The 12,702-nt window shown below is 42.9% G+C and overlaps 1 pseudogene; it reads right to left on the bottom strand.

Moving 5' to 3' along the window:
- Nucleotides 1–8,491: 8,491 nt before the first annotated feature.
- Nucleotides 8,492–12,374, bottom strand: LOC141426247 (uncharacterized; annotated as a pseudogene).
- Between the last annotated feature and the right edge of the window lie 328 nt (nt 12,375–12,702).

The following is a 12,702-nucleotide window of genomic DNA, read 5'->3' as shown; positions in this document are numbered from 1 at the left end:
TTATAATTGCATTGTGTGTGTGAATGATTAGCTGCTGTCGTCGCAGGTGCATCAGTTATCGCAGATGTGGACGCGCCGCCGGTGTCATTGCTTGGACTATGTATAAGACTGTTGTGTTTCTTATGGCATATTTTGCATGGGCCGAATAGGCATGTAGCAACAGTGTGACCCGACCTCATGCAGTTTAGGCATAGCTTCTTGTCGTTAAGTAAGCGCGTTTTCTCGTCAACAGACAGATCCAAGAAGCTAGTGCAGGAATACAATGGATGATTGCCATTACACATAGGACAAGTTTTAACAAAAGTACGTTTGGAATTGAGTTTAGTCGCGTGAGTGCCTGCGGAACTAGAAACATAACTTTGTGATACGGGATCGTGGGTGTTGTGATTGTGATTGAGGCGGCTGATTTGTAAATAACTTTTTAACTTCTTGTGTATATGTGTGCGTGTTTTTTGTGTGATTAGATTTTATAGCTTCCAACATATCAGCTCTGTTTCTTAAAAAGTCTAGTAAATCAGTAAGTGTTATTTTAGAGGACGTATCGTTTTTTTTGTGATAATTTAATCGAGCCCTTATACTGCTCCCATTCGCGCTCTGTGACTGAATCTAGTTTTGTGACGACTAAATAAATAATAAGTGTATCCCAGGAGTCCGTGGGCTCGCCTAGTGTGTCAAGAGCGCGAAGGTTACGTAGGACGGAATCGACTAATCTCCTAATTTGTGAAGGACACTCTTTTGTCAAAGATTGTGTTGTGAACAATGACTTTACGTAAGTGTGTGTGAGTACTCTGTGGTTGTTAAATCTGTTCTCCAGCAATTCCCAAGCAATAGCGTAGTTCGCCGATGAGAACTCTAAAGATTTAATTACCTGCAAGGCGTTACCTGTGAGGGCTGAACGTAAGTAATGAAATTTTTGAATCGCACCAATATCTTTTGAGTTATGTATTAGCGACGTGTAAGTGTCCCTAAACTCGAGCCAGTGTTCGTACGAACCGTCAAATGATGGCAAAGAAATAGTAGGCAATTTAACCGGACACGATTTAGAGAAGAGCAATTGGAATTGTTCGCTTCGTTCGCAGTCATAGCCACCGTACTGTCTTCAATTAATTTTGTGGCTTGAGCCATAATCCGGTAATATTGCGCCTCGAAAGCCTCACGCGACTCTAAATTTTGATTTAATTCCTCATCATTTGTTGATAATCTTCGATTTTAGTTTGAATTAAATCAAAATCAGCGTAATACTGTGTGCAATTATTGATGCGTAATTTTAATTCCGTGGCTAACAATGAATTGAACGTCTTGCCTAGACTGCTGACATATTTTTCGAACAACGTTAGCTTGCCTTTAACTGTGCCTCGCTTTTTAATTAAATTACGTACATCGCTATTCTCAATATAGACTGACAGAGGCGATCTGGGCGATTTTTGAGAATTTAAATCGTCCTTAAGCATTTTGTGGTGTGTGGGAGACAAGAGTACTTACAGTTTTACACCGAAGACACGTAGCTGGTACGTAATGACGGTGCGTGTGTTTAGCCGTACACGTACCTTGAAACGTAGTCAACGGACACGGTATTAACACAAATCCGAGTGGAAGGAAGGAAGGACGGAGTGCGAATATGACCTTATATTCCTGGTCCGGTGATTCCCGTGTGCTGGTTGAAGCTGCTTCTGCGATGATTCGGCCCAATCACCAGGTTTTGACATAAAATATAATGAAATTACTACGACGGAGAATCGTTTCATCAAACCTGAGCTGTGGAGGAAGTTGAGAGGTTTTATGGACAGCTATACACGACAACCGAACACCTGTCGAAAATCTAGCTAAAGACCCGAGGGCTAGATTAACCGACACTATACCGAAGACATCCCGGACGTCAGCCTGTACGAGATTAGTATGGCCCTCAAGCAGCTTAAGAATGGCAAAGCCCCGGGTGACGACGGAATTACAGCCGAACTCCTGAAGGCGGGTGGTAGACCAGTCCTTAAGGGCCTTCAGACGCTGTTTAGTTCCGTCCTTCACCAAGGGAGAACGCCGAAGCATGGAACAGAAGTGTGGTGGTGCTCTTCTCCAAAAAGGTGATAACACCTTGCTGAAGAACTATAGACCCATCTCACTTCTGAGCCATGTTTACAAGCTATTTTCCAGGGTCATCACAAACCTCTCACACGCAGGCTTGACGACTTCCAGCCTCCCGAACAAGCCGGCTTCCGAAAAGCTATAGTACCGTAGACCACATACATGCGCTGCGCAGGTTATACAGAAGACTGAAGAGTATAACTCCCCCTTTGCCTTGCATTTGTGGACTACGAGAAAGCCTTCGATTCGATCGAGACTTGGGCTGTGCTGCAGGCTCTCCAGCGGTGCCAAGTTGACTATCGGTATATCGAAGTGTTGAAGTGTCTGTACGAAAACGCACTATGTCCGTCCGATTACAGGATCAGAGCACGAAGCCTATTCTCTGCAGCGGGGAGTCAGACAAGGAGATGTGATCTCTCTGAAACTGTTCACCGCTGCATTGGAGGATGCTTTTAAGGTTTTGGACTGGAAAGGACGAGGCATCAACAATATGGCGAGTTTTGAACATGAAACTACCGTGAGACTCACTCATATTAAATATAATGGACCGGATAACTCACGTCTTAAATCGAGTTTAGCTCGACATGTTTCGGGCTAATCCGTAGCCCTTCGTCTTCGGAGCAACGCGACTCAGCGGCTGCTGCAACACGCGCACTGCGCGCCGCCGCTCTGCTCGCGCGACTACCCGACGAAACTGACACCGGCACACAACTACCCGCGTTTTCATCATCATTACAACTGTCAAATGTAGGGTAACACACAACACTAACAATATCGCTCTGTAAAGGTACGTACACACACACCGATGACGCAGCACGAGTATTTAACACCGTTTTCCAACTCGGAGGTACCGTCCAACCACTATCCGGTTGAATTCGGCTGACGACTAATCTCGATGGCTTCACGCACTTTCCGCGGAATGAAAAATTTCTCTCTCGCAAGTACAGATACTTATCAAATCTGATATAGTGCGTCGAATCCGAGTTCATTGAGTGCTCGGCCACAGCAGACCCCTTGTCGTCCTGTTTCCTCATACTGCGTATGTGCTCCGATACCCTTGTGGAAACGTTTCGTCCAGTCTCTCCAATATAGCTCTTGCCACAGGCACAGGGAATCATATATACCCCGGGCCACTCAGGGGCTCCTTATCCTTCGGCGAACGTACAACTGTCTGAGCTGCATATGAGGACGGAAAATCGACTTGATGCTATATCTTCGGCGTAACAAGTGTCCGATTTTATCCGTCACCCCTTTTATAAACGGTAAATATACCGGAACCCTCTCAGCTCCCACCGGTCTTTGACGAGTCGACACGTTCACCACACGGTTGCACTGCCTCCAGTTGTACCCATTGCTTTCCAAAACCCGTCTCACGTGACTCAGTTCACGATCCACAAATTTTGGATCACAAATATTCAAGGCTCGATTTATCAACGTTCTAGGCAAAGAAGACAAATGACAAGGATGGTGGTGTGAATCTGCCCTCAAGTATCGATCCGTATGAGTTGGCTTACGATAAACTGTAGTTTCCAATTTACCACAGGGTCCCCGCATAACCAAAACATCTAAAAACGGCAACTGCCCATCATTCTCAATCTCCACCGTGAACTTAACCTTATCGTGCAAAGTGTTAAGGTAGTCCGAAAACTGCGACAAACTATCCCTGGACACAATCGCAAAAACGTCATCCACGTACCGCCACCAATATCTGGGAACAACGGGAGCGTTGTTTAAAGCTCTTCCCCCCAACCACTCCATAAAAATATTGGCGTGACCGGAGCAATCGGTGAACCCATGGCCACTCCATCAACTTGCAAAAAGTAATCACCGCGCCAAACAAATAGCCGCTCTTCAACACAACTCAATTCCCTCCATATACGCGTAGGTAAATCAGTGACACATAATAGGTCAGATATAATCTTTAAAGTCTCGTCTACCGGCACATTGGTGAAAAGAGAAGTAACGTCAAGCTAACCATCAGTTCATCCTCACGCATATGGACATCATTCACAAGGCAACGAAGTGTTTTGAATCTCTAATAAAACTCGACGACTTCCCCGTAAACCCCAATAGCACAGACGACAGGTAACGGGCTAGCTTATACGTCGGCGAATCAATTTGACTCACTATGGTCTCAGAGGCCAATTCGTTTTGTGTATTTTTGGCAAGCATAGATTGTGTACGTACCTTTACAGAGCGATATTGTTAGTGTTTGTGTGTACCCTACATTTGACAGTTGTAATGATGATGAAAACGCGGGTAGTTGTGTGCCGGTGTCAGTTTCGTCGGGTAGTCGCGCGAGCAGAGGCGCGGGCGCAGTGCGCGTGTTGCAGCAGCCGCTGAGTCGCGTTGCTCCGAAGACGAAGGGCTACGGATTAGCCCGAAACATGTCGAGCTAAACTCGATTTAAGACGTGAGTTATCCGGGTCATTATATTTAATATGAATAATGGCGAGTACTTCACTCATCTTCGATTCGCCGACGACATTGTAGTCATGGCTGAGACCATGGAGGACCTCGGTGCTATGCTCACTGACCTCAGTAGAGTTTCCGACCGAGTTGGCCTGAAATGAACATGGACAAGACGAAAGTCATGTCTAATGTCATGTTGTTCCAACTCCCGTAATAGTCGGAGACTCTGCGCTCGAAGTTGTTGACGACTATGTATACCTGGGACAAACGGTCCAGTTAGGTAGGTCCAACTTTGAGAAAGAGATCACTCGTCGAATCCGACTCGCTGGGCAGCGTTGGAAGCTTCGCAGTGTCTTTTCGTCCAAATTACCGGCAGTGTTTGAAGTCAAAAGTCTTTGACCAGTGTGTGTTGCCAGTGATGACATACGGATCTGAGACGTGGGCGCTAACGATGGCCTCATGAGAAAACTCAAAGTCACTCAGAGGGCTATGGAGAGGGCTATGCTCGGGTTTCTCTGCGGGATAGAATTAGAAATGATGATATCCGCAGTAGAACTAAGGTTACCGACATAGCCCGAAGAATTGCGAAACTAAAGTGGCAGTGGGCGGCACATTGCTCGCAGGACGGATGGCCGATGGGGCAGAAGGTTCTCGAATGGCGTCCGCGGACCGGGAGACGAGCTGTCGTAGGCCTCCAACAAGATGGAGCGACGACTTGGTTAAGATCGCGGATCGCGGTGGATGCGGAAAGCACAAGACCGGTCTGAGTGGAGAGCCTTGGGGAGGCCTATGTCCAGCAGTGGACGTCTTTCGGCTGACATGATGATAATGAAATTACTTACTAAATGTTGCGAGAAATTATCTTGCATCGTTGGTACCTATAATGTCGAGTCAGTCGAGTTTTTGGCAACTTTCCTTTTATATAACAAACAAGGTATGTACCTATGTATGCAAACTCTTTATTGTACAAAAGAAAATAAACAAAATACAATTAAGATGGGTTTTTGGAGTCTTCTTGTATTTTTTATTTCAACTCCAAATTTGTTACTTTTACGGTCATCCCGTAAAATCTATATCGAAAATACAAACCAAAACACGGATGCACAGAATAACCAGAAAAAGAGACCAGCGCTGGGAATCGAACCCGGGTCCTCAGCATTCCGTGCTGCGTGCCATACCCCTACACCAGGACAGGAGTACAGACACGAATTTCTCCTATGCACCAAACAATCTCAGCTTGTTTGTTTCTTATTTAGTCACTTAAGCAGCGACACTAGCGACATCTATGTTTTTTAGCCCTCATCGAGAAACTTTCAAACATTCCATTAGAACTAACCGCTCACCCGAACTAGAGATGTCGCTATACAATTGACAAACTTTGAGATACTTTTACAACGTCGGCCTTGTCCCTTTAAGGGATCTCTACCAGTCAACCTTTGAGTGGATGAAAACAGCAATCAGTTGGGGACCGACAAAAAGTGAGTTTTAGGGGCCGTTTCACCATCCATTGATTAGTGTTAAGTGACGGTTAAATGCGATGCGTCTCCGTCTATTCGAACAAAACAAATAGAGACGGCATCACATTTAACCGTCACTTAACACTAATCAATGGATGGTGAAACAGCCCCTAAGAGTCGAAAATTGCGGAAGCTACAATACAATGGTTTAAAGAATATTATAATACTTACTTACATTAACTAATAAAAGCAAATAAAATTAAATAAAAACAAAGAAGGTAAATGAAGTACGTGAATAAAATTGTAATTTATTGTCTTTTAGTATTGTTAACTCATTATTGTACAAAATAAATAAATTTAATAGGTAACTATAGTCAAAACAAAAAAATATTGTCTTTAATGTAATGGTATAGCTAGGTATAGGTAGGTATGGCTCTATAGAGCATAAAAATATTAAATAGTAACACGACCATTTTCCACTATTTATGCCAAGCATGCAATATTTTTCCGTAATGGGTACTTCTTGGGAACTGCAATTATATGGCACGTTACAAGCATGAAATTAGGAATGTATTCGTAAGGTTTGATTTGCATAGGACATTTAGGAGCTGTTTCACCATCCATTGATTAGTGTTAACTGACGGTTAAATGTGATGCCGTCTCTATTTAGTTTGTTCGAATAGACGGAGACGGCATCACATTTAACCGTCAGTTAACACTAATCAATGGATGGTGAAACAGCCTCATTGTTTGCTGTCGATAAAAATTTTGTGTTGCTTCTGTTTACCCGATTACGTTGAAGCGAGACGAGGGTCGCGTTTCGTCTTCCACGACGTGACGTCTCGGGGCCCCGCAAACTTTTACTGTACGTGCTTCATCTTTGTATTTTGTAGGGTTCCGTGCCCAAAGGGTAAAGACGGGATCCTATTACTAAGACTCCGCTGTCCGTCCGTCTGTCTGTCCGTCTGTCACCAGGCTGTGTCGCATGAACCGTGATAGCTAGACAGTTGAAATTTTCACAGATGTATTTCTGTTGCCGCTTTAATAACAAATATCAAAAACAGAATAAAAAAAATATTTAAGGGGGCTTCCATAAACAAACAACAAACGTGTTTTTTGCTAATGTCTTATATTGTATAGCTAATGGTTCGGAACCCTTCTCTACCTCAGTCTTCAGTCTACTCGTGACCACGACCACTGTAATGTGGTTGAAACGTCGAGGCAATTAATTTCCACGTGATAAGTCTCGGTTGTAGCATTAATATTGTTTTAACCCAAGAAATCCATTAAAATAATACAATACAATACAATACAATACATACAATGACTCTTTATTGTACACCGGAAATATTAAACGATTCAGAAAACAGGTACACAGAAAGAAAATTACAAGGTAAACAATAGGCGGCCTTATCGCTTAAGAGCGATGTCTTCCAGGCAATCTTTTTTACAGAAAGAAGTAAGAACTCGATTACAGCATATTATATGATCAAACGAACTTCACAAGCGAAGTTCGATCATTATTATATGACTCGCTTCATTCGAATATTTAAGTTAACATTTGTAGTTTATTTTAACCTACCGGCAACTATTTGCACGCTTTTTAAGAGATTTTCGAAAGAAAAAGGACTTTTATTGATTAAAAACCTACCTACATGTCACGTGGTCTTTCCCACCCGCCGAGCCTTGCTCGCTATTTGTTCATTATTTTCAGAGATGTAACTAGTATTTCCCTGTTTTGTTGATGGGGAAACTTAAATGGGTACTGGGAGGGTGGGTAGTTAAATATTCGAATGAAGCGAGTCATATAATAATGATCGAACTTCGCTTGTGAAGTTCGTTTGATCATATATTATATTTCCTCGCTTCATTCTTCATATTTAAGTTAACATTTGTAGATGTTCAGAGAGCAGTTGACCATCAATAAACAGTTTGCATTTTGCTAATCCTTTTATTTTACTATTCTTAACAATTATATTTTTAAGAATAATAATAGCTAAGGTCTTAATCAGACTATAATAATAATTGCTTATACTAATAACAGTCTCTTATTTAGGAGTACAATTAACGGTGTTCTACCTCTGATCTTACAAGTAGGAATTTAATTTCAGTGATTAAGAATCAACTTGACAACTGTCGTCAGGTAAGCCACAGACCTGTCTAGCAAAGTTATTTTCGCTAATAACTCGCCGATTGTAAAACTTTGCAAAAGTTTGTGAACCGCTGGTCCAGCCGGCTGTCTTTCTGATGACTTCTATGCTGACTCCCGCGGCGGCGGCCGCTGATGTGGCAGCGTGGCGTGTACTGTGTCCGCTGAATAACGCCACGTTCACGCCGCTCTCGGCTAGCACCTGCTTGAGCCACCTGCTTATTGACTGTGCTGTCGCGTTTTTATGAGGACGCTTCACAGTTATTAAGAGGCGGTCGGTGTTCTCATTTCTTAATTTTCTCGTTACCGAAATATAATCTTGGAGCACCGTAGCAGGGCATATTTTGGGGTTTTCCTAAAAAATGGTAGAAACAGTACTGGCTGTTCCCTACCGGGCATGGATGTCTTAATTATATCTGTAATCGTAATTGTAATGCCGTTCAGGTCTATGCTAATGTTATTAGTCTTGATCAGGGATAAAGTTTGTACCCGATGCGCGGTACATAAAGCTAACAAGCTTGCTAGTTTTTTGGTAATTTTTTCCAAAGAAATGTCGGTGTTTGGGAACCATTCAGCAATATGGTCAAGAACTGTTTTAGGGTCCCATGTGTAACTGTATTTTGGTAAGTTAGGTCTCATTTTAAAAACCCCTTTGAGGAGTCTTTTAATGTGCTCGTCTGAGCCAACCCTATTGCCTAAGAACAGCGATAATGCTGACCTATGGCTATTTATGGAGCCATAAGACGCCCCTTTGTTGTACTGTTCGGTCAAGAAAGATATTACTAAAGGGACTGAACAATCGAACACATCTCTATTGTTTTGCAAACAGTAACTCCACCATAATTTTAGTGACACGTTGTATTGCTGAATTGTACTTTTCGCTAAAGATCCAAGCATGAGTTCCCAGGCTTCGGTTGGCAGGCCTCGTCGGTCGTAAGCTAGCTGGATAGCACTGCGGCACCCAGGGTAAGGTGCTCGTGCAGTGGATGTCTGCTCCTGTAATGGGAGCATACAAGGTGTTCTTTAGGATTCATTAACACAATGTCCGATTTTTTTAAATCCATTAGTAATGGGTACCATGCTTGTGATGGCCATACGGGGAACACCAATATCCCCGTTGCTTTATCGTGTATTATTTTCTGTAGACATTTCAAAATCACCGAAAACGGGGGAAATGCGTAGAAAAAATCATGACTCCAGTTCATGGTGAATGCGTCGATGCCGATTGCATCTGAATCTTTCCGCCAAGAGATGTAACGCGGGCATTTGGCATTAGCTCGAGAAGCGAATAAATCAATGTTTGGCTGACCTAATTCTTTTGTTATTCGAAAGAATGCTGAACTTGACAACTCCCATTCCGTATCTGGATTAGTTCTACGCGATTCTTTATCGGCCTCCACGTTATCTTTCGTATTGATGTAAGAAGCGAAGAGCCAGATGTTTCGCTTCTCGCACCACTGCCAAATTTGCCGAGCTAGTTCGTTGAGGTGCGGGAACTGCACACCTCCCATGCGGTTGATGTAACTTATGGCTGTCGTATTGTCAATGCGCAATAAAATCGTACAGTTTCGTTCGTCTTGCGAGAAGTATTTCAGCGCCAGAAAAGCCGCTAGTAACTCTAACTGATTAATGTGAAATTCTTTTTCCTCTATTCTCCATGCTCCATGAGTTCTTATGTTATTACAGAACCTCCCAGCCGGTCCGCGACGCGTCCGAGTATATAATTAGGGAGTAGTCGGGGACTAGCATGGAACAGGAGGATGAAGGTATTTGATCCTTCCACCAGTTCAGATCTTCTAAAATTACTTTAGGCAAGTTAATTTTCCTGTCATAGTTATGGAGGCGCTGCAAAGATAAATACTTATGTCTCTCCAAAATTCTTGTATATAGCCACCCATACTTTACTGCTGGGCACGCGGCGATGAGCGTGCCGATCATTTGAGATAATTCCCTTATTGTACAGGATGAGCGTAAAGAAAATTTATGTACCAGGGCTGCAATTTTTTTGCGTTTATCCGTTGGTAAAGATAGAGTCATGTCTTGTGAATTAAAATTAAATCCCAAAAATCTACAAGACTGCTGAGGCTCCAAGATACTTTTTTTGAAATTAATGACGAAGCCTAGGTCCGTAAGTAATTTAACTGTTTCTGTAACGTTACGAGAGCATTCGTCGTAGTCGTCTCCTATGCACAATATATCGTCCAAGTAAAATATAGATTTGTGACCTTGTGACCTCAAATGTGTCATGACTTCCCTCATTATCTTAGTGAAAGTTCTTGGAGCCACGGAAAGTCCATAAGGCATGGCCTTAAATTCGAAAGTAACAATATCCGAATGATCATCTTCGAAATGAAAGCGCAAGTACTTTTGGCTACATTCCGCCATGGGTATGAGTAGGTAAGCCTCTTTCAGGTCCACTGTGGCCATAAATCCCTGTTCCGGGATAAGTCTGGCTGCCGTTCTATGATCTTCCGTTTTGAAATGATCTTTGGCTACAAAATGGTTTAAGTTTTTTTAAATTTAGTATAAATCTTTTTTCTCCGTTAGACTTAGGTGCTAAAAACGTTTTTGAAATAAATTGGTCATTGTTCGGCGAACAAGGAGCGATAGCCCCTATTCGAGTAAATTTTGAATAGCTAATGTCATGTCAATTTTTTCTGTTTTTGACCAATTTATTTTGGGAACAACGTTTTGTACCACTTTTTGCTTAAAAGGTATGGAATAGCCATTCTTTAGCCAGTTTAAAATAACAGCATTTGAAGTTATTTTGCACCAAGCATCATAAAAATATTTTATCCTACCCGCATGTAGTAGTACCTGATTTACTGCTGGGTCGAGGCGCGGAGCTTGGCCTGGCCCGCTGGTCTCGACTGCGGTTGCGCCTGGGGTTTGCGCGCGGTCGTAACCGCCTTCCTCTGCCCTCCCCGCCCCCCCCTGTTCGACGGGTAGCGCGAAGGGCCCGTCCAGTTTCCCTGGTACTGGTGGTAATTAGTGCGTGGGCCCGTCGAAGGTGTAGGAGCCGTTGTGTTTTTACCATTTGCCAGCGGCTTTTTTATCTGTAGACCCTGCTTCTCTATGGCTTTTGAAGCTTTGATTTTTTCCTGCAATTTGTTACCAAATAGCATATCGTCCCTTTCCGTGAATTGTACAACCGTCAAAAAGGGTTTGGCTAGACCGGGTGTAATGAGTTTTATACGTGCCTGGGTCTCAGAAAAATGTAGATCGGACAATATGCGACAACTGTCGCTCAAGGATTTAATGGCCGAGATTTTGTCGTCGCTGTTTAAAAGAATTGTCATCGCCCGATTTATAGCGGTGATTCCGATTCCTAATTGTTGTTGTCCAGTTTCCATTTTCTTGTCTCTGTTTCGAGCCATTTCTGTGACCGCTGCGGAAATTTCCGCGTTCAACTTGGGTGCTTGTAATAGCGTACAATTTTCCGGAATGAGGTAATCTTTTAGGAGCTTCTCCTTTGTATCCTTTCGCTAGACCCTTACGTAGCAAAGGCAACCATCGCTGGGATAATTTTCGTGTATTTTAGGTCCCAGTTTGGGAGAGTCCTCAGTGGCTTCCCCTAATGCGGAAAGCAGCTCCGGATCTAATTCTGGCACCTGGGCGGAGACTGGATCAGACGGGGATGTGATACTCGCGGCAACCGTAGGTTCCGGAGGTTCAACGGAGGTATGCTCCGGAGGGGTAGTACCGTTGTTTGTGTCGTCCGTTGGCTGCGCCCTTTCAGGCGAGCATGGCGGGACTATGACTTCTAGGCCGATCGCGTCGTCCATCGGTACTTCTTGAAAGTCTTCGCTTTCTGTACGACCAAAGGAGAAAAATTAGAAATATAATTAAATATAATTTCTAAATGTGGGTAGATTTGCTTAACAGAACTGCAGTCTAGTCTCACGGACAGGACTCAGAATTAGGTAATTGCATATTAACATGTACCTATTGATTTAGGATAACATGTCTTACATGCTAAAATGCCTTCGTGTTGGCTCACGGTCAACCCCCAGGCTAGGTTTGTTTCCATTTGGAATAACCTTTAATCCATCGATCAAATGCATGATGGTGGAAGATATATATATATATATATATACCTACTACCTATGGGTACGTAGGGTTGTTCAAGAAATGTAACACTTACTTCCAATTACACACAAAATTAATGTTTACACTTACCGGAACTTTCATCAGATGATGATGGTAAGCACTGTAATTTCCTTAATTTGCGTTGGTAACGCTCAATTTGCTCATCTATCGTGAGCGTTGATTTACGTTTTGGCATAATTGTGATGTACTTTTATAACTTATTTATTATTTATTTTTAAATCGTAACAGTAGGCGCGTGCGTCTGTTGCCTTGCACGAAAAAATAATGAACAAATAGCGAGCAAGGCTCGGCGGGTGGGAAAGACCACGTGACATGTAGGTAGGTTTTTTAATCAATAAAAGTCCTTTTTCTTTCGAAAATCTCTAAAAAGCGTGCAAATAGTTGCCGGTAGGTTAAAATAAACTACAAATGTTAACTTAAATATGAAAAGAATGAAGCGAGGAAATATAATAAACGATATTGTAACGGATAGCTCACGTCTTAAACCGAGTTTAG

The sequence above is a fragment of the Choristoneura fumiferana genome, chromosome 3, assembly GCF_025370935.1.
Source record: "Choristoneura fumiferana chromosome 3, NRCan_CFum_1, whole genome shotgun sequence".
Classification (NCBI taxonomy): Eukaryota; Metazoa; Arthropoda; class Insecta; order Lepidoptera; family Tortricidae; genus Choristoneura; species Choristoneura fumiferana.
This window is presented reverse-complemented; position numbering and strand designations above follow the sequence as displayed.